The sequence below is a fragment of the Hemiscyllium ocellatum genome, chromosome 36 (genome assembly GCF_020745735.1).
Source record: "Hemiscyllium ocellatum isolate sHemOce1 chromosome 36, sHemOce1.pat.X.cur, whole genome shotgun sequence".
Lineage (NCBI taxonomy): Eukaryota > Metazoa > Chordata > Chondrichthyes > Orectolobiformes > Hemiscylliidae > Hemiscyllium > Hemiscyllium ocellatum.
The window spans coordinates 23,765,477-23,788,343 of record NC_083436.1 but is presented as its reverse complement, the minus strand read 5'-3'; positions in this window follow the sequence as shown (position 1 = coordinate 23,788,343).

The following is a 22,867-nucleotide window of genomic DNA, read 5'->3' as shown; positions in this document are numbered from 1 at the left end:
GCGCAGCAAGTCAGCCAGAATCTGAGGAGCAGGAGAATTGATATTGAGATCAGTACAAACACTAGTTTGGTTTTTGCACATTTCTCTACCTCTCCTCTCTCTGATTTGGAAGAGGCAACATTCATTGTTGGATAAAAAATCAAACATTTAAAAGGATTTAATGTTTAATTTATTAGATTTAATATTTAATTCCCTGTTGCCACAAGTGTTTGAATATTCTTGTTTACATTTTGCAGATTTCAACTGAAATTTCTGCAGGTATTAATAAATGACAAGACTAAGAGTTGTACATATCTAACATTCCTAATATTACTCAAGTGCCTTGTTAAGATAATGGGTTGGATATGATATCCTGAAATATGTGGACTTGTGAACCGTGTGTGAGCAGGTTGGCTGAAACTAGGGACACTGATCACTAATTTACGATTTTCTTTAAAATCATTAGGCTGTATGTAAGTAATTATCTTGGGTGAAATGGGTTACCAATTAATATCTTAACCACTCAAATGGAGCATTGCTGATATTTTTGTTAAACTTTAATTTCAGATCCACATGTTTCTAAACTTTCCTGAAACACACTAATGAAAATAAGTTGAGTACACAGTGGCATGGAAGGTATTGAAACTACCCCAGACACCTGTATTTACTGATATTTTTTTTTAATAGCTTTTTTAAAAAATCTGCTTGTGGGATAAAGACTCCTCACAGTTCCTTTGCTAACATACTACATGACAACACTTTGGTGGTCTCTTGGATGATTTGAAAATTTGGCAGCTCAGAGGGTGTTCCATGATAATCATTCTGTGGCAGTCCGGTGTGCCAATGATTTTGTACCTCAAAACAGATACTTTCTCGATTTGTTGTTTTTAAAAAAAAAAATCCGGTTCACTAAAGTTCTTTCTGGAAGCAAATCTGCCACCTTTACTATGTCTAATGTTCATGCAACCTCAAAACTTCATCTGTATTGCTGAAGCTTAACTCTCTACTGAAATGGACCAGTAAGTCACTCAAAGGGAAATTAGGATGGGCTAAATGTGCTAGCCTTTCCAATGATGCTCACAGCCATGAAAAAATACAGAAAGATTTTAGCCATGGTGAGCCATACCTGTGTAAAATTTCCTCGCATTAGTGGGAGAAACTGTAGGAGCTGCTAGGCGCATAGCAGAGACCTTTTATAAAGAAATCAAGGGCCTTATTCAATCACTACTGGTATTCATCAACTGGCAGGAAAGTTCTCATGCAGGGAGCATGACAAGCAAACCATTTTATGATTGCAGGCTTCCGAGGATGTCTCTTATCAGATGCTTAATACCTAGTGAGAGACCTGGTGTCAGGAAAAGGAAAGTCCACTGAGAGCTGACTGTTGCTATGTCTTACAGTGAATATATCAGCATATCATTGAGACACACTTATGGTATCATCACCTTATCACAGCATGTGATCGGAAGTCATAGAGCTTGCATATTATGGCTTTACTCCAGATTACATGATGCATGACATGCTAAAAGTGCTTTCCTGTTCGTAACACTAATGTTAATACTTAATCTTAGTCCAAGCAGATGAGAAATGCAATGTTTATGTGTAATGTTTAGCTGTAATATACATCTATTAGTTTATTTAACACCACAATATCCAAGTCCAGTTTCTCTTGTTGTGAAGGAGTTGAACTCATATCATGGTTAGCAATGGTGGACACGGCAAAAGATTCAAAGTTCTCAAACATGGTAGATATTTAGAAAACTTACTGAAGACTAACTAGGCAGCAGTTTGAATACTCAGAGATTTTAGACAATTAGCAGCATCGGTTTCTGTGAGTACAGGCAGCAACACAGATCTGTAGGTGAGGCATTGGCCATAAAGAAGTCAAAACTAATTTCTTTCTGACTTGAATATAACTTCATAATATAAGAAATTCTGAATATTACCTTATTTTAAAATATACAGGCTAACGTTACAAATACAACTCAAACTGAAGATTACTGACCTGTACTGAAGCTGTTCTTCTCTACCTTTAAAAATACAGGTTTTTTTTAGACTGTTAAGTGGTCATAAAAGTATTACTCTAAATGCCCCTAGACAAAAAACACAGTTTGACCTCAATAAAATAACAGTTTTCTATATTAAGAAGGCTTCCCTGTATCCAGATGACAGTCAATTATACTAATTTCTTTCTCAAAAAAATTGTCACAAACTGTCACTAACACAAAATCTTGCAATATCATCTTCAGGCAGAAGTCTATTCCATCAAAACTGTAAAGTCTAAGTAAGGAAAGAAGTAGCAGTTTTAAAGAGTTCAAGATCAGTAAAAAACAATCTGAAAATTCCTAAAACCAGGAGAACCAAGATGTTATAATCTACACTGGTAGAAAGAACATACATCTTAAGTTGAACATTGCAAAGTTTTTTTATGGTAGAATCATAGATAACAGAGAACTCAGCTCTGGATTAGATAGTACTCATTAACACCTTTTACTGAACTAATCAAATAACATATTCCAGTTGTCTAACAGTCAACTCCAACTCCTTCAAATTGCATGTTTGGATTGTTCTTTTAAACACTAGATTTGGGATTGTGCAATTCAGGGCATCATTATGGAGAAAGTGAGAACTGCAGATGCTGGAGCTCAGAGTCATAAACTGTGGTGCTGGAAAATCACAGCTGGTCAGGCAGCATCTGAGGAGCAGGAGAGTCTATGATTCGAGCATAAGCCCTTCATTAGGAATGTTCCTTGGATGCTGCCTGACTGGCTGTGCTTTCCAGCACCAAACCTTTTGACTTAGGCATAATAATACCATTTCCACCATCTGAATGGCGTGGTGTTCCATTGTTACATGTTTGATTGTGCAGTCTGGTAGTCAATCAATGCTGACTGTGCTTTATTGATTAAAACTGGGCATGGATTTAGAACAAGGTAAACAGATAACATAACATTGACTGTAAGTTACAGCTGCAAAACAATATTGATTACGGGCATGTTGTGATTTCAGAGTTATTTTAAAACTGCTATAAATTAACATCTTTGTATACTCAGAAACTGGCAATATTTCCGTATTGTTCTGAGATGTTAGACAGCATTGCATCAAATTGTAGTTACAATCCATAAAGGATCATGGGCATATCTCCAAGTGGGGAGGCAGGCATCCATAAACTACCACAGCCCAAACAGCGATTCAACGTCATTCAACATGCTAGTCATCCAGCCAACTGAGCTAAGTGAACTCCACCCTCCCTCAACCCCTTCCCCCCCTACACACCCCTCCCCTTACATCAGTGCCCCCTGCTTTGAGAGAAATACAAAAACAACTGGTAAGCTGGAAACAAAATGCTAATAAATTTGTTGTGTTAATAAAAACCACCGATAAATGCACTTAATACATTTCTGGGATCCCTGCATAATATCAAACTCCCTTGTGCATCTGCATGTCAAAATCTATACAAATCTTTTGCTCATTTAATGACTTTTTTTCAAATGCTTAACAGGGATTCAGCTGGAAGACACATTCCTTCCATTTACCTGTCAAAACAAAAGACATTTTGCATACATTTCATCTTTTGTGCTGACCTTGTCCAGTTCTGATTAACAAAGCAGAGGAGGAGAAAAGAAAAAGGTCAATTTCGACACTTGCCCTAACCCCATACCTTATCCTCAAATGTGAATGAGTCATACAATGGACTAAAATAATGCTACTATCCTCCATTGCAAGTTATTATTTGGCGTGCCATTAGATTACCTTATAGACAAAGTATGAGACCTTTCCTTCATGAAGATGCAAGTATACAATTACCTGGATTGAATCAGTAAGTAGGTCTCTCTCACCTTTTAAGGTGCAGTCAAACAGCCCATTATCCTTGCCCGGTTTAAGGAAAAGCTGGTATAAGGCAGGAACAGGACTGAAGTTGTTTTTTCCCCAGACTGCTAATGATTTTCTTTTGAGGCCACTGAAATCAACAGGTGGACAATGGCTGGAAGGCAAAAATATTGTAACAGTTTGGCCAGATTGAAGTCAATTCATGAAGTATGCATTTCCAAATATTAACTTGAAATGCTGGAGAAACTCAATCGATCTGGCAACATCCTTGAAGAGAGAAACATATTTAATTTGATCTGACTCTCCTTCTGATGCTGAAGCGAGTAGTTGAAAAGTGAGGGATTTCAAGGTTTGCAAAAAACTGGGGGACAATTGGAACAGAACAGAATAAGGAATGTTAAAAAGTGAGGGAAATGGAGATTACAAGTTTTACATAAGAAAAGGCAAAGTGAGTGACAGGGTTGTACAGAAGAGAGATAGGACCAGAGAAGATGTTAACAGGTATCCATGGCAATACGGAATCCCTATAGTGTAGAAACATTCAGCCCAGACTGACCCCTCCCTATAGCTAAGCCACCCAATATAAACATCCATGGACAATTTCAGCATGTCCAATCAACCTAGCCTGCACATCTATATACTGTCGGAGAAAACCCATACAGATACAGGAGAGTGCAAACACCACACAGATTAAATCCAGGTTCCTCGTTTAAGACACCAGGAGGTGGGGGAAGCAAAATGGAGGATAGAGTTCATGGTTTGAAATTTAGTGTCTAATGGGAAAATGAGATATTGTTCATCTATCTTGCATTGTACTTCAGTAGATCAGTACAGCAGGCTTAACGAAAGACTGTGAGCATCAACACGCAATGGTGTTTTGAAATAACGAGTGACTGGAAGGCTGGGATCATGCTTCCAAACTGAGAGGACATGCTCTGAAAGTTGGTGACTCAATCAGGTTTGATCTCCCGAATGTAAAGGAGATTGTATTGCTCACAAATATAGTAGAACAGATTGAAAGGCGTGTGAATAAATCACTGCTTCTCCCGAAGGAGTGTTTAGGCTCTTTGGACAGTAAGAAGGAGCAAGTAACAAGGCAAGTGTTAATATCCTGTGGTAGTATGGGAGAATGTTTGGAAGAGTGCTGAGGTATTGTAAGTGGGTCATGTAGTAAGTGAATCATGATATCAGGGAGGGAATGGTCCCTTCAGAAGAGGAGTTGATGAGAAGATATTTGAAGGCAATACATTCTGGAAGTGACAAATGACAGAGAGTGACTCTTCAGATACAGAGTCTGAAAGTGAAGTGAGAAGTGACGATAAGGGACACTCATTTGCAGTTCCAGGAGAGAGAGGAAAGGCTGAGAGCACCAATGGATAATGTCCACCTCTGTGGGGGGCTATCTCAATTAAGGGAAGACAAAGTCATGTTAGAAGCACTGTTGTGGAAGGCAGTTGTGACAGAGATAGAGAAACTTGGATGATGGAATTGATTCCTTAGAGAAGGCAAGTGTCAGGAAGCGAATCACAGAAACAATGGGAGTCCATTGGTTCATTATTGTTATCGGTCAACAGCTTATCTACAGAATTGGCGACAGATAAGATAAAGAATAGAAAAGGCTAGGATGTGTTAAATGAAGTTTAAAGGAGGTGAAAATTGGACGCAAAATTATTTATCTTTTCAGTTCCAGTCAAGCACAGGAAATAGCATTGAGACAGTCATTGATGCATTAGATAGAATTGTGGGAGAGGGATTGGAATAAGGAATGCTCCACAAACCTTCCAAAAAGACAGGCACAAGTAAGGGCCATGCCCGTAACCATGGCCACACATCTTTATGTGGAGGAAGTAAGACAAGTTAAATGAGAAATGCGACTTGAATATTTCAAATCTCTCACATATCTTTCTGGAACCCTGCAAATGTTATCAACAGTGTAGATTTGGCTCAATCATTGGCCTAACATCAACACCAGCAAAGATGATCTGGTGAGTGATTTGACACACAATCTTTGGGGTTTGTCCTCCCTCATAGCCAATGGTCAACTCTCATCAGGATCAGGAGAGATCATTACACTTCCACATTAAATGGAATTTTAAGGGCTGCATAATGTGTGACTCTGTTCACCACATTTTGAATGAATGCATTTAGGAACACATTTAGAATTGACAGCAATGCAGTTGACAACACACAGTACTGTTCAACGTGGACTTGTAAAGCTGCAAGATGCCATACACAAGAAGATCATTTGAGTTAAAAGGACCAGGATTTGCCTTCCAGGACCCTCATTGTAACCATGGATGGTTCTATTCCCTAAGCAAATGTCTCAAGGTTCAGACTCCAAAGAACTTAATTCCCCACTCCTAAAGCATCAGTCTCCTTCTGCCTGTAATTCCAGATGCACCCAACTGAACAGCTAATAATTTCAACTGTGATCAAGAGGGACACCTGCCTAACAGACCATTGATTGGAGATGAGCAGGTTTCCTGTATTATACCACCCTGACCCATTGCCAGTACTTTGAAAATTCCAAACTGTTGTGGAGGCATCAGGATTCTCAGAAGTTCGCCATGATCGTAATTTTCAAGTCTCGCTCACGTTACATCCCAACACAGTGACATTTGAAAATACAATTCTATCAGTCTCTCCACTTTTTCAGTCTGTCTTCTACAATTCATATTATTGCACCATGGCCTGGAGTCCATAGACACCTACACAAAAATAAGTCTTAAAAACAACATCAATGCAGTACACAAAAAAATAATTAATTGAACTGATGCGCAATAGAAATTGCTCAAATAACAGTTTCCAATTATTGGTGATTCAAGAATCATAACAGCACAGTATTCCATCTCGAAACAGATTTGATTGCTGATAGCTTTTGGCATTAGATACAAAGACGTGCTCAAGAAAATATTATCACTGAATCGCCATAGTAACAGCGAAAAATGGTGAATGAAAAGGAATGAATTGAGGCATTCCTGCAGACAGACCCATTAAGAAATATTTCTATTCTTTTTTTCAGGTGGCTTGATTTTAATTTTATCCTCGGCAGGATTACATTATTATACAAATTATCATATGTAACAGCATAACTGATTTTAAATATTACTGAAGATAATAACACAACATGGAATATTGTGGACTTGTTTATCTGAAGCAGAACTAAAATTAATATACATACAGTTTCCTTTTATATTTGCTGTAATAATATTGAGAATCAACATTTGTCAATGTAGAAAAATTAGGATGTTCAAATGATATTAATTGTAGCAGGACAGATGCTATCATTGTTTTATTCATTTTAAAAGGATTTTTCCAAAAACATTGCTAAGACCGTGTTTTGACTTGGACTGAGGTTATGCCAAATACTCAAAAGTTAGGAAAGGATTCTTATCATTGGAGCTAATTTATTTCTTGGAATTAGATCTTAACCTCAGGAACAGGCTCCTGTACTTTTTCTAGTTATCATTGTTATCAGGAGCAGTATTGTAAAAGCAAAGACTGCAGTGGGTAGATCCTGAAGTCAGTGCAAATATTCATTGAGATGTTATAATTAATGTGCGTAAGTTATATCACCTAATTATAGGAATGATAATATTACCTTGGAGATTGTGTAGATGTGAGTGTGATTGTTTTGGCTACCAGGAATTTATATTAGAATGAAAGATGAAGTTTAGCTTGAAGAAATACTGGCAAGATCATGGGAATTAACAAAGCTGATCCAAGCAGATTACTCAGCATGGCAAAGGATTTAAGCACCAGAATGCATTAGCTTAAATCCAGAAAGTTAGGAAATTAAGAAGGTAGCCTTAGAAAACAAAACTATTTCTTGCAGTGTAGATGTCCAGGACTCATTAGATAACCTATAATTAGAAATAATTCATGAATAATAAGTGAGCAGTTATTTACAAATAGTTCCAGATTTTATTCTATCATTCACCATGTCATTGGGACGATTGTAAATTTTAAAACTGAAATTGATAGATTTTTTAGTCAGACAAGGATATTAAGTTCTACAGTGGAAAGACATATTCTGTTCATTGATTCATTGTTGAAAGAGTTAAACTCTTTGCAGTATATGTTTCGACATGTATCGCTGTGCAACTAGTCACAACTTAATTTAAATACACAAGTCAATATAATCCACAGATGCAAATCATAAAAATTTGAAGTATAGACTTATTTTTTGCCTCTGACTTTAAAATTCAAGGTTATAGACTTAAGTGCAAATATTTTGGTTCTGATTTCTAGACTCGGAGTCATACAGCACTGAAAGAGACCCTTTGGTCCAACCAGTCCATGCCGACCATAATCCCAAACTAAACTAGTCCAACTTGTCTGCTTCTGGCCCATATCCCTCCAAACCTTTCTTATACAACTGTTTTTTAAATATTATAAATGTACCCACATCTACCACTTCCTCGAAAAGTTCACTCCACATGCAAACCACCCTCTGTGTGAAAAATGTGCCTCTCATGTCTTCTTTAAGTCTTTCTCCTCTCATTTTAAAAATATGCCCCATAGTCTAGTATTGGATCTAAAATTATGCCATTTAGTATTCAAAGAAGGCTGCAACAGTGAGTTATGGTGCACAGAATAATTATTCTGCTTTAGTGTGTCACCTTCTATTCTCCAGAACTGGATTGGTATATGTGACTTTTACTGAACTGGTTGAACTCATATAGAGCTGTAAGCTTGGTTATAAACCCGATTGTCCGATTTTCTGTCAATACATGCGACAAACTTCTTTACTCAGAGAGTAGTAAGGATATGGAATGCTTTGCCTGCAATGTTAGTAGATTCGCCAAGTTTAAGTGCATTTAAGTCGTCATTGGACAGGCATATGGACGTACATGGAATAGTGTAGGTGGGATGGGCTTCAGATTAGTATGACAGGGCGGTGCAACATCGAGGGCCGAAGGGCCTGAACTGCACAGTAATGTTCTATGTTCTATGTAAAATTAAATGGAACTAATCGACCTATTGCAGCTTGGAAAAGAAAATCATGTTTCTTTTATCACTGTTAAAATCAGAAAAGAGTGAAGGAGTTAATATTCTAATTTCAAAGACATCTTCTTTCCTGTGGTAAGGAGATATGTACACTGAGCATACTGCCCTGGAATATTCTTCTATAAAATGCTGTCAATAGTCACCAATATGTGTGGCACAATAGACAACAATGGAAGAACATTGAACAGGCAACAGGATCCCCACGGATAGAGCTGAGAGTAGAGGAGTACTCCCCCTTTAACACAAGACAGAATAGAGAAGCTGCATTCTGCTGGCAGGACCAGGCAAAGTGTGTCATTGGCGCTGTTGTCCTATTAGTGAGGGTGACCTATTACAGAAGCTGCTGGCCCAACCAGCAGCTGGGTAGTCATCTGCAGGATGAGGACATATTGATGACTATGCACCCTCAAAGTCAGGGAATTCTTATCTGGAAGTGCCAGACGTAGTCACACAGACCCTTTTAGTGGATGTACAGGGTTGTGTTGAGAATATAGGGTGACATTGAGATAGTGGTGGCCATACATATAGGAGCAAAAACTGCACAAAACCCTGCTCTATTAAAACCACCTGAAAGCCACAGGGAGTAACTGACGGCCTCGCCATGCTGTGGCAGGCACTGCTAATGCTGGAAAAATGCCACCAAAGGTGAATTAATTGGAATCCAGGCTGACATCATTCCAGCAGCCAGAAGTGAAAATTCTGCTCGTACACCCGTCGTTCAAACTTTAACATTAGTTATGAAAGTCTGACCTTTTAATCCCAAATGAGGATTTCCTTAACAGTTAAAACATGCTGACCCATGAACTCCTTATCCATTATGATGGTTAACTGGTGACACTCTGATTATCTAACATAAACAGAGAAAATATTGAAAATATTCAGCAGCTCTGTAGCACCTGTGAAGAGAGAAACAAATTTAGCATTTCAGGTCAAGGGCAGTCTCTGGAGTGACTGACACAGGGAAACAGAGGTAGAGAGCATGAAGGGACTCCACATTGACAAAGTAACCATGGGCTACAATATCATTGCCAGGTTGATACAGTTGTTTATCTCTGAGTCACCAGGATTTGAACACTCAATCTCGTCAATCAGCTAAAACTGGAGGACTTCTGCATTGTCAAAAGTGTCACTTCTCAAACTAAACATTACAGGGAAGCTGCCTGCTAATGTAAGTTCAAAAGGTTCCATGATGTATTTAGTGAAGGAAAAAAAATCTACCTATGTCCTGGTCAATATTCTTAAAGTAAAATATACTTTCATCATGAATAGGAAGGGTTTGGAGGGATATGGGCCGGGCGCTGGCAGGTGGGACTAGATTGGGTTGGTATATCTGGTCGACATGGACGGGTTGGACCAAAGGGTCTGTTTCCATGCTGTATATCTTTATTACTCTATGACTCTATCTCATTTATGCGAGTTTACTATGTGCAAAACTGACTAAACAATGTGACTAATTTAAAAGATAACTCATTCAATGTGAATCAATTTTAAATGTTCTGAGCATGTGAAATGTCTTATATAAAAGTGTTTGTTCTTTTTTTAAAAAGTGTAATAACAGGCTATTTGAATGATGTGTCCCTATTCCATATAGCACACCAAAGGTTTGGATATCAATTTCACTTTTCTTTATTTGATGTTTTTTCACAGGATATATAATATATTAAGTACAAGGTTTATGAGTCTTGGCAAAATTCTCTGGTCTAGAAATTCAAAAATGTTATTTTGGCTAGGTGGGGGTTTGCACTAAATTTGTCCCAGCAACAAGATGGGGATGTCCGATAACCCCCAATACCAGGCTTCACCAACCCTTTGCCAGATTTTATGTAAAGATTCTCCCAATTTTCAAATGCCCCATCAACTGGTGTTCATTGAAATCAGCCAAATTTACACTTTATAAAGTCTCCTGGGTAATGAGCTCTTCTGGTAATGTCCAATACATTGTGCCACATTAACATGATCCAAATTCAAGCTGCCCATAACAGTTACAACCAGCCAAGCAAGCAAGGAAAGAAAGGAAATTAGTTGCTGTCAGCTGGGTGATGGAAATGAGTGTGGGGGCTGCCATGATGGGTAATTATTGGTAGAGATTGGAGGGATGAATATCAGTGACAAGAGCCAATAATGCTTGCACTCTTTGAAAGTACAGTTGAGGGCAACATTCCTGTTCCTCTTGGTAATATGTTCAGGTGACTATATTTCTGAAACTTACCTTGGTGTCTATAGTTTTGTTTTTGGTTGCAGCCTACAATGATCGCTTTCGGACAAACTAATCTTGAAGCAGAGGTCTTCATCAATGTTCACCCTCCTATGTCATGTAATAAAGTCAGAATTTCTGCTTCAGATATGGGGATAATAGAATTTTGTTTGGCTGTTTACAAGAATGGTGAGTCTTAATATTTTGGCTTTGAGTGAATGAGTGCCTTTAATTTTTATTATCTACTAACAATATCCAACATCAGGGAAATGCCCAGATACAGGCTGTTGGATAACAAATGTTATCCTTCTTTTAGAAAGTCCACAGACAGTATATTCCTGTTAGGGTGAAAGGAAAGGCTAAAGGGAATGCTGGATGACTACAGAAACTGAGGTTTTGGTTAAGAAAAAGAAGGATGCATATGTCAGGTATAGACAGGAGAAATTGAATAAATACTTAGAAGAGTATAAAGGCAGCAGGAATATAAATAAGAGGGAAATCAGGAGGGCAAAAAAGGGGCATGGCATAGCTTTGGCAAATATGATTAAGGAGAATCCAGAGGGATTTTATAAATACATTAAGGACAAAAGGGTAACTAGGAAGGCAATAGAGTCCCTCAAAGATCAGCCAGGCAGCCTTATGTGTGGAGCTGTAGGAGATACTAGACAAGTATTTTGCATCAGTGTTACTGTGGAGAAGGACATTGAAGATATGGAATGTGGAGAAATAGATGGTGACGTGTTGAAAAATGTCCATATTACAGAGGAGGAGTTGCTGGATTTCTTGAAATGCATAAAAGTTGATCAATCCCCAGGACCTGATCAGGTGTACCCCTAGACCTCTGTGGGAAGCTAGGAAGGAGATATCTGGGCCCCTTGCTGAGATATTTGTATCATTGATAGTCACAGGTGAGGTGCTGTAAGATGGGAGGTTGGCTAATGTAGTGCCACTATTTAAGAAAGGTGGTAAGGAAAAGCCAGGGATCTACAGACTGGTGAGTGGTGGGCAAGTTGTTGGACAGAATAGTGAGGGACAGGATTTACACGTATTTGGAAAGGCAAGGCATGGGAAATCATGTCTCATGAACTTGATTGAGTTTTTTTGAAGAAGTAACAAAAAAGATTGATCAGGGCAAAACAGTAAACTGATCTATATGGAGTTCAGTAAAGTGTTTGACAAGATTCCTCATGGGACTTGTTAGTAAGGTTAGGTCTCATGGAATACAGGCAGAACTATCCATTTGGATACAGAACTGACTCATAGGTAGAAGACAGGGGATGATGGTGGAGGGTTGTTTTTCAGACTGGAGACCTATGACCAGTGGTGTACCACAAGGATCGGTGCTGGGTCCACTACTTTTCAACATTTATATAAATGATGTGGATGTGAACATAGGAGGTATAGTTAATAAATTTGCAGATGAAATCAAAATTGGAGATGTAATGGACAGTGAAGAAGGTTACCTTAGAGTACAATGGGATCTTGATCAAATGGGCCAGTGGGCTGAAGAGTGGCAGATAGAGTTTAATTTAGATACATGTGTGGTGCTGCATTTTGGAAAGATAAATCAGAGCAGGGACTATACACTTAATGGTAACATCCTGGAGAGTGTTGCTGAACAAAGAGACCTTGGAGTGCAGGTTCATAGTTCCTTGAAAGTAGAGTTGCATAGTGGATTGGATAGTGGAAAAGGTCCTTTATTGGTCAGAGCATTGAGTATAGGAGTTGGGAGGTCATGTTGTGGCTGTACAGAATGTTGGTTGGGCCACTTTTGGAATATTGCACGCAATTCTGGTCTCCAACCTATTGGAAGGATGTTGTGAAACTTGGAAGATTATTACGATGTTACCACAGTTGGAGGATTTGAGCCATAACGAGAGGCTGAATCGGCTAGAGCTCTTTTCCCTGCAGCGTCAGAGGCAGAGGGGTGACATTATAGAGGTTTATAAAATCATGAGGGGTATAGATAGGATAAATAGATAAGGTTGGTGGAGTCCAGAACTAGAGGGCAAATGCTTAGGGTGAGAAAGGAAAAATATAAAATGGACTTTTATGCAGAAGGTAGTGTGTGTATGGAATGAATTGCCAGAGGAAGTGGTGGAGGCTGGTACGATTACAAAGTTTAAAAGGCCTTTGGATGGGCATATGAATAGGAAGGTTTTAGAGGGATATAAGCCAAGTGTTGGCAAATGGGACTAGATTAGGTTACGATAGCTGGTCGGCATGGACGAGTTGGACCATGCTGTACATCTCTATGACTCTATGACTAGCCATGGTCGTCATGCTTGAGGTGCTTCACATCAGTGCCCCACAACTGACATACATAGTTTACAAATACTCTGGTGTAATGAACTCTTTTGATCACATCCAATAGGTTTCGTCAATGTATGGGATGCAACCTCTAATGTCGTCAATGGAATTTCAAGTTCTTAAAATGAACGCGAAATGTATTATCTATGACTTTCTAATTCATATATTGTGCAGAGCAATAATTGATCAAGCAACTTCCTGATCTGCATGGCTCATATACATTACCACTACTAATTAAACCTTCATGTAATCTTTCTTTTAACTGATCAATGAGGATCAGTCCTGATTTTATGACTGGCTCACGACATCAACTGGTGCAGACTAAATCTTGGCTTCACAATTCGGTCATCAGAGCAAATACTCCACACCAAAGGAATCTGTTAAAAAGCATTGGCTCAGGAGAGCAGAACAGCAGCTTGATTATACTTGAATTCTCTTTTTTTGTGTGATTTGTTGTAACTTATTACTCAACAAGTTATTAAATGACAGAGATTCATTAGAAAATACATATTTTACAACCCATATAATTGGTACATATTTCAGCTTCAGTACATTGTAATTCTTCAATGAGTAATTTTACATATTTATGAATATGAATTGGCAGTATCAAATTAATGCTTCAGTGCAATACCTCCCCCCGTTAACAACTTCACCAAAGAAGTAGGTGAGGGTTAAAGTGGTCTCATATTTATGTAAAAGCTACACGACTATTCATCTATGCTTTGCCTCGATTGAAGCACAATTAAACTTCCAAAAAATAGGTCCAGTCATTCCTCAAGCCATCAGATTAAAGCAAAACATTTGTTTATTTGCTAAGGACTCATTAAAGATTCCAATATTTTGGAGCATTCCAAGTTATACATTGGATTTTGATCCACTTTTCTGTTACAGTTTCCAGCACTATGTTCAATGTCATCAGAAATAACAGTGCAAATGTGGGTATGTGTATTTACATGAGGTGATAAAGCTTTTGTTACATCCATTTGTCATATTTCCCAGCATTTTCATTACGGTAATGCTTGCCATAATTCAGGTATGACTACAACGTCAAGCAGGAATGACAAAAGTTAGCTTAAACTGAAGGTTAGCAGAGAGAGAGAGAGAGGAGAGATGAAATATTATTTGCTTTATTGGCCTAATGTCAGTTTATGAGGGAAGGCAGTTATATTGTTTCTGCTTCCAGGATACATTTTTGACTCTTTATGTCACTTAAAGTTGTCCAACGCTGCAGCAGCATGTTCATTTCCCATCCAGCATTGCAGCAGCAACAAATTCCCACAAGAAGCCATCAAGAACAATTTGGATTTATGTAGTGCTTTCAATGCAATAAAAAAAGTCCCAAGGTGCTTCACAGCAGCAGTATAGCAAAAGCTTGTTACTGAGCTGCATGAGGTGATATTAGGACAAATAGTCTAATGTTTGGACTAAATGGGGTGTTTTATGGACTGCCTTAAAGGAGAATAGAAAGGAAGGAGATGGAAATTCAGAACCTAGCGTTCAGGCAGATGAAGGAACAACACAAATTCTGGAGCAATTTAATGGAGATACTCAAGAGGAAAGAATTATAAGAGGTGACAATAAGAATTTGAGGCCACAGTCAGAACAACTGAGATCTTATTAAATGAAAGATCAGGCTCAAGAGGCAGAGTGGTTGACTCCTGATGATAGTTCATATGTTTATACGGAGACACACAGCTGCCTTGGTGGTTACAAGGCTGAAAGGATTTACAGAGAAAGAGAAAGTCAACACTCTGGAGCGAGATTTGGGAACAAGATTGAGAATTTTAAAATGAAGGTGTTGTAGATAGAAGTCAAATTGTACAAGGTAAGGGTTGGAAAGGACTTAGCCCAATTAAGGGCAGAAAGATCAGAGTTTTGCTTTACCTCACCTTTACAGCAAATAGAACGTGGCACACCAGCCAGAGGCACATTAAAATAGTCACAGATGAAAGAAACAAAAATATGATTGAGGGTTTCAGCATCAAATATCCCTGAGATATGGGCAGAATTCAGACAATGCCATGGAGGTAGAGTAGATAGTTTTAGTGATAACAAGGAAAAAAAGATGAGAGGCATACTCCTGGGTCCAAAAAGAGGTCAGGGTTGCCAACAGACTGGTTCAGCCTCCAACTGTTTCCAGAGAGAGCCGTGGAGTCAGCCATTATTTACTCAGAGAGCAGTAGGGGCATGGAACGCACTGCTTGCAACAGTTGTAGACTCACGGACTTTATGGGCATTTAAATGGCCATTGGATAAGCATATGGACGAGAATGGAATAGTGGAGGTTAGATGGGCTTCAGATTGGTTTCACAGGGCAGTGCAACATCGAGGGGTGAAGGGCCTGTACTGCAGTGTAATGCTCTATATTCTATATTCTATATTCTATAAGTGAATGGTGTTAGTAATGGGGACTGAAGCCAATGTTGAGTTGGAGAAAATACTTGTTAAAACAATCAATATGACAATACCTCTGTAACCCAATATTTATTTTTGAAAACTATTCTGGAGTATTTGACAGAATATGTACAAGTTCATGGTAGTCCTTCTCACAAAAGTGCACTAATAATTGCAGTAGACAAGCGATTCTACTCTACTGCAGTGTGAATTAAATAAGTATACATATAAAGGGTTACAACAGGAACAAGGTGACCCCTTGAAAGCTTAATGTTGTGAGATACGGTTTAAGCATTTAAGGTTGAACCTTAAACCACCAAGAATCTAGGTCAGCAAAAATGACTGTAGAGGCACCTTGTACTCCTTAAGGTCTGTCTCATCCTTGGCAGCAGATGAGAGGGTAACAATAGGTAGTTGCAGGCAGGATAAGAGGAAGACCTGAAACATAAGACCATAAGACATAGGAGTGGAAGTAAGGCCATTCGGCCCATTGAGTCCACTCCGCCATTCAATCATGGCTGATGGGCATTTCAACTCCACTTACCAGCATTCTCCCTGTAGCCCTTAATTCCTTGTGACATCAAGAATCTATCAATCTCTGCCTTGAAGACATTTAGTGTCCCGGCCTCCACTGCACTCCGAGGCAATGAATTCCAGAGTCCCACCACTCTCTGGCTGAAGAAATGTCTCCGCATATCTGTTCTGAATTGACCCCCTCTAATTTTAAGGCTGTGTCCACGGGTCCTAGTCTCCTCGCCTAATGGAAAAAAATTACTAGCGTCCACCCATTCCAAGCTATGTATTATCTTATAAGTTTCTATTAAGTCTCCCCTTAATCTTCTAAACTCCAATGAATACAATCCCAGGATCCTCAGCTGTTCCTCATATGTTAGACCAACCATTCCAGGGATCATCCGTGTGAATCTCCGCTGGACATGCTCCAGTGCCAGTGTGTCCTTCCTGAGGTGTGAGAACCAAAACTGGACACAGGACTCCAAATGGGGCCTAACCAAAGCTTTATAAAGACTCAGTAGCACAACAGTGCTTTTATATTCCAATCCTCTTGAGATAAGTGACAACATTGCATTCGCTTTCTTAATCATGGACTCAACCTGCATGTTTACCTTTAGAGAATCCTCGACTAGCACTCCCAGATCCCTTTGTACTTTGGCTTTATGAATTTTCTCACTGTTTAGAAAGTAGTCTATGCTTTTATTCTTTTTGCCAAAGTGCAAGACCTCGCATTTGCTCACGTTGAATTCCATCAGCCATTTCCTGGACCACTCTCCCAAACTGTCTAGATCCTTCTGTAGCCTCCCCACTTCCTCAGTATTACCTGCCTGTCCACCTAACTTCGTATCATCTGCAAACTTCGCTAGAATGCCCCCAGTCCCTTCATCCAGATCATTAATATATAATGTGAACAGCTGTGGCCCCAACACTGAACCCTGCGGGACACCGCTTGTCACCGGCTGCCATTCCAAAAAAGAACCTTTTATCCCAACTCTCTGCCTTCTGTCAGACAGCCAATCCTCAATCCATCCCAGTAGCTCACCTCAAATACCATGGGCCCTCAACTTGCTCAGCAGCCTCCCGTGTGGCACCTTATCAAAGGCCTTTTGGAATTCTATATAGACCACATCCACTGGGTTTCCCTGGTCTAACCTACTTGTCACCTCTTCAAAGAATTCCAACGGTTTGTCAGGCATGACCTCCCCTCACTAAATCCGTGTTGACTTGTTCTAATCAGATTCTGCTCTTCCAAGAATTTAGAAACCTCATCCTTAATGATGGATTCTAGAATTTTACCAACAACCGAGGTTAAGCTAATTGGCCTATAATTTTCCATCTTTTGTCTTGATCCTTTCTTGAACAAGGGGGTTACAACAGCAATCTTCCAATCATCTGGGACTTTCCCTGACTCCAGTGACTCTTGAAAGATCTCATCCAATGCCTCCACTATTTCCTCAGCCACCTCTCTCAGAACTCTGGGATGTATCCCATCAGGGCCAGGAGATTTATCAATTTTAAGACCTTTTAGCTTTTCTAGCACTATCTCTTTTGTAATGGCAACCATACTCAACTCAGCCCCCTGACTCCCTTTAAACAGGGGATTTCTGTTCATTAAACAAGAATGAAATGCTAACAATATGTGTGTATAATGGTTGATGATTTTCTCAATGCATTGGACAGACATTGGACTGAGGTTAGACAGAGAGAGCAAAGCTTGGCTTGATGTCACATTCACAGAGAAATTTGGAAAGTAAGGGCAACAAATTATACTTCTTCCTGTTACTTTCCAGAATGCAATTTTCTTCACAAATGCTAATAATTGATTCAGAATGTTTTTGTTTTTTCTTTGCATTCTAGTATTTGTACAAGTCAAATAGTTTCTCAAAATGTTTGTAACATTAGCAATTAGGCACTTCTTATCTTAATCACAAAGGAAATCAATGAACTCTTATTTTTGGCAGTTGCTTGCAAATAGAATCTGGCGATCCCTCTATTGAAAATGTACTAATAGAAGCAGGAGTAGATCACTTGCCCCGTCAAACCTGCTCTGCCATTCATTAAGATCCTGACTGATCTAGCCATCACCTCAGTTCCCCCTATCTCCATGACCCTTAATTCACATGCGATGCAAAAACCCATCCAACTGTGTCTGAAATATATTATAATAAAGCTACTTCAACTGCTTCCTTGGGCAGAGAATTCCATAGATTTACTACTCACTGGGAAAAGCAGTTCCTCCTCATCTCTGTCCTAAATCTATTCCTCCTAATCTTGTGGCCATGTCCCCTAGTCCTAGTCTCTTCGCCACCAGTGAAAACAACTTTCCTGCCTTTATCTCATCTATCCCTTTCATAATTGTGTATGTTTCCATAAGATCCCCTCTTATTTTTCTAAATTCTAGTGAGTACAGTTGCAGGTGGCTCAACCTCTCCTCATAAAGTAACCCCCATCTCCAAAATCAACCTGGTGAACCTCCTCTGCACTGCCTCCAAAGTCAGTATATCCTTGCTCAATTAAGGAGCCCATAACTGCGCACAATACTCCAGGTGCGACCTCACCCAAATGCAGCAGAACCTCCCTGCTCTTAAATTCAATCCCTCCAGCAATGAAAGCCACTATTCTGTTTGCCTTCCTGATTACCTGTTGCACCTGCAAATCAACTTTTCAGGATTCACGTATGAGCGCTTCTAAATCCGATAACAGCATGCTGCAATCTTTCACCATTTAAATAATGCTCTGACATACTATTTTACTCCCAAAGTAGATAACGTTACATTTTCCAACATTGTACTCCATCTGTCAGACCCTTGCCCACTCATTTAATCCATCTAAATCTCTGTGCAGACCCTCTCCATCCTTTGCACCATTTGCCTTTCCACTCAATTTAGCGTCATAAGCATACTTGGATAGGTTACACTCGGTCTCCTCTTCCAAATCATTTATATATATCATGAACGATGCAGATCTCTGCACTACTCTCCCTCTCAACAGCCAGTGGACCTCAGCTTGATCAACAACATTGCATGATCAGATCATATGTCGGGTGACTTTCATAAACAGAATGCATGAGATTTAATTTACTTTGCAAATGATGTGACTTGGTGCAATGCATCACCTCGGTCTGTACTCTGTTCCTTTGTAGCCAATTGCTCTCTATGAATCATGTAGTGAGTCCCTCAGCATACACATCAATCTGAAAGGCATATATTTCAGGTACTCCACAGGTATTGATTCCTGATCATTTGCAATTGCCTCAACTCTCTGTTTCATGGTGTTGTTTGAGAGAGGCACTGCTGCATGTTGCTTGGTCTGTGCTTCCCCAAACATTATTTCAAGCGTTTTGATTGCAGCAGGTAAAATCAAAGTTTCTGCAATTGTGTGAAGCTTCTTGGTCTAGGCAACACTGACAGCTCTTCTCAACAGATGCTCTTTCAGCTTGTTTGGATGTACCTACAGACCCTTTTAGGTAAGACTGTTGCTGTGACAGCTTGTATTTATGGGATTGAAAAAAATATTTGATTTCCCAGTGTGGTCCCAAGAGCTGTCCTAGAGTGTTGCTTCAGTATATTTGGCAGCATGCTTTTATTGGACATCATTTGTGGGTAAATGAGGGATTTCAGCATATCTTTGATCTCACTGAAACACTTGTGAACCAGTTGTCAAGGAAACTATCATCAAATGTGATGATTCCTACTTCTTACTTCCTAGTTCCTATACATACAGATATATTTCCTACTTTCTTGTTTCCCATTTCTAGACGAGTGAGAAGACTCAATATGGGATTTGGAAAAGCAACTAAAGATATAACCGATGGTGTGATCACCTAGTAATTAAAATAGTTGGACGTTAACTTAAAGTTATACTTATATTAATATAAATCACAAAAATCAAAAATATAACACGGAGTCACTTGCTCATGTTCTCTCCCACACTCACTAACTTATACACTCACTCACTCTCTGCAACACATACCCACCGACTCACATTCTCTTATGCATTCTTACTTCTGCACTCTGTGACACACATACTCACAAAGTCTTTGTTTTACTGAGTGTCAAGAAATGTGGCGCTGTAAAAGCACAGCCAGTCAGGCAGTATCTGAGGCGCAGGAGAGATGCTGGTTCAATCATAAGCTCTTCACCAGTCATTTGCTCAGCGACTGACTCATTAACTTGCACTCTGTTTCACTCAATGCCTAACTTACTCATATTTTTATACACTTACAGGTAAAGCCGCCATTTGCTGGCAGTTTACATTTAAGGGTAGGCCTTCGAAGTCGGGATGGGAAGGAACCATTTGGTGCCAGGCTTCTTTGGGGAAGAGATGTTTGCATCAAAGGTGGGCCAAAGTAACAATTTGCAGCCAGAATGACTTGGGAAGTGGGCTTCATTAAATTTCATCAGCAAACCCTTCAGGAGTTAGTGAGTCTGATTTGGGAAACCCTGAGCCGGCTGGGAAACAAAACTTGTCAACAGTGAAGTCCACGGATAAATGCCTGAGATTACAGTTCTAGGGATGCCTGCCATCAAACAATGCACAATGCCAGGAGTGACTTGTAGTCTTGCAAGGTGGCTTTAAGAAGTGATCTGGAAATAAATGCAGAAAGAATCATCTGAGTATGCACTGATAACTTTTGCACTTCCAGCCTGCCATTAATAACCAACTATTATGAAGGCTTTGGGATTCAAATTTCAAGATTCATTCATGCATGTCTGAAATTAGTTGAAAGTCATCAGCAGACAAGTAAAGGAAATTGAGCATCGTGGGTGAAAAAATGAAGGAACATTGGAGCAGTTAATGGCTTTTCATTTCTGTGAAGCCTCACTGCCATTATATACAGTTATATAAATAACACTTCGGGTGATACCAAAAAGAACTAAATTGGACTTTAAAAATCAATTCATGTTTCATGCTTTGTGTCCTTGACATATTCTGTTGTCTAGGGAGTTAAACACAAAAGAAATGCATTACATTTAATGGAGATTAATAATTATTGGCGATATTGATGAATCATTCTAACTCTGCTTGTCCTTGAGTCCGAATACCCCAAATGTCAATGAAACACAGAAGATGTTGTTACAACAGTCTCACCTAAAAGTGAATTGATGAGAATGAAACATTCTATCCAGTAACCAAAGCATATCCACAAAATTCAACACCCAGGCTTCTACAAAATCTCAAGAGGAGTCATGAAGAAAGAAAAATGATCTTGACCCTAACACCATCATCTTTCAAGCACTCTGAGGAAAAGTAAATCAGGTTAAGGATAGCCTAAATGTTGTACTCTGGAAACTTTGATGTTGCAACCTATGGGCTAGTTACTTCATCAGTTATGGATCTGTGATGTCCATTTCAAGTTTCCATGTTGATTTTTAAAATGGATTACGCCAATGCATGGGATATCAGCCCCAAGGTAAGGTATTATGTTGAGTAAACTAGAACGTAGAATATTGAACTGTACAGCGCAGGCCCTTCGCCCCTCATAGTTGTGCCAGCCTTTTGTCCTACTCTAAGATCAGACTAACCTACAAACCCTTCATTGTTCTATCTTCCATGCGCCTATCCAAGAGTCACTTAAATGTCCGCTGCAAATGTGTTGCTGGTCAAAGCACAGCAGGTTAGGCAGCATCTCAGGAATAGAGAATTCGACGTTTCGAGCATAAGCCCTCCTGATGAAGGGCTTATGCTCGAAACGTCGAATTCTCTATTCCTGAGATGCTGCCTAACCTGCTGTGCTTTGACCAGCAACACATTTGCAGCTGTGATCTCCAGCATCTGCAGACCTCATTTTTTACTCACTTAAATGTCCCCAATGTATCTGACAAACTAGACCTCACTATGCCAGCTTCCTGAGTACATCACATATAAGTTCCAAAAAGGTTTCATATTTGGAATGGCTCAATGTTTATTTTGCCAAAAATGCACGTTGTTCATTCCTAATGGGTTAAGTCACTTGGATGGAAGTAAAGGCTTCAGTTTTGCTAACTACACCCATGTAATGTTCAGGTCTATCACATGTACTGCCTGACTGAGGTTTCTAAATGATAACATGGCAGTTACCACCTGGACTCCTATTGATTGCTGACATATAAATAGTCCAGAGCCGAATGCTTGCAGAGGCTCCTGGCCTGTGAGAATTGTTTTAAACTTGTGTCCTTCTTCTAGTAAAGTATTATTGATGCCCTCCTTTAATTTTCCAGAAGCATTTCTCAGAAGGATTTGATGGGTGATGAGGTAATGATCAGTTTCATTCTGTGAGTTACATTCTATGAAAACACATTCTGTACCTTTGCATTGACACTTTCCTATATGTTATTTGATCACCCTTTGGTGCATGTGCTTAAGCCTATCTAACCTAAAGTTGTCACAAACTCTACATTGTTCTTCCAAAATCTGAAATACTCCATCAGGACCTTTACACATTGTCAGAGATATTGGATATTTTATTCTTCTTAATCCTTCAGTGCACAAAACCAAGACGCCCTGTCATTCTTTGTTAGCTATTTGCATGGTTAAGCTTTTCTAAGTTTATTTTGGCTTCTCTGTTCCTTTTTTATTTGTGCAGCTTTACAAGTTGGTGCTCATTTAAAAGTCGCTGATTTGTGCCTGTAGGTGGTATACACAGCAAGAAATGAA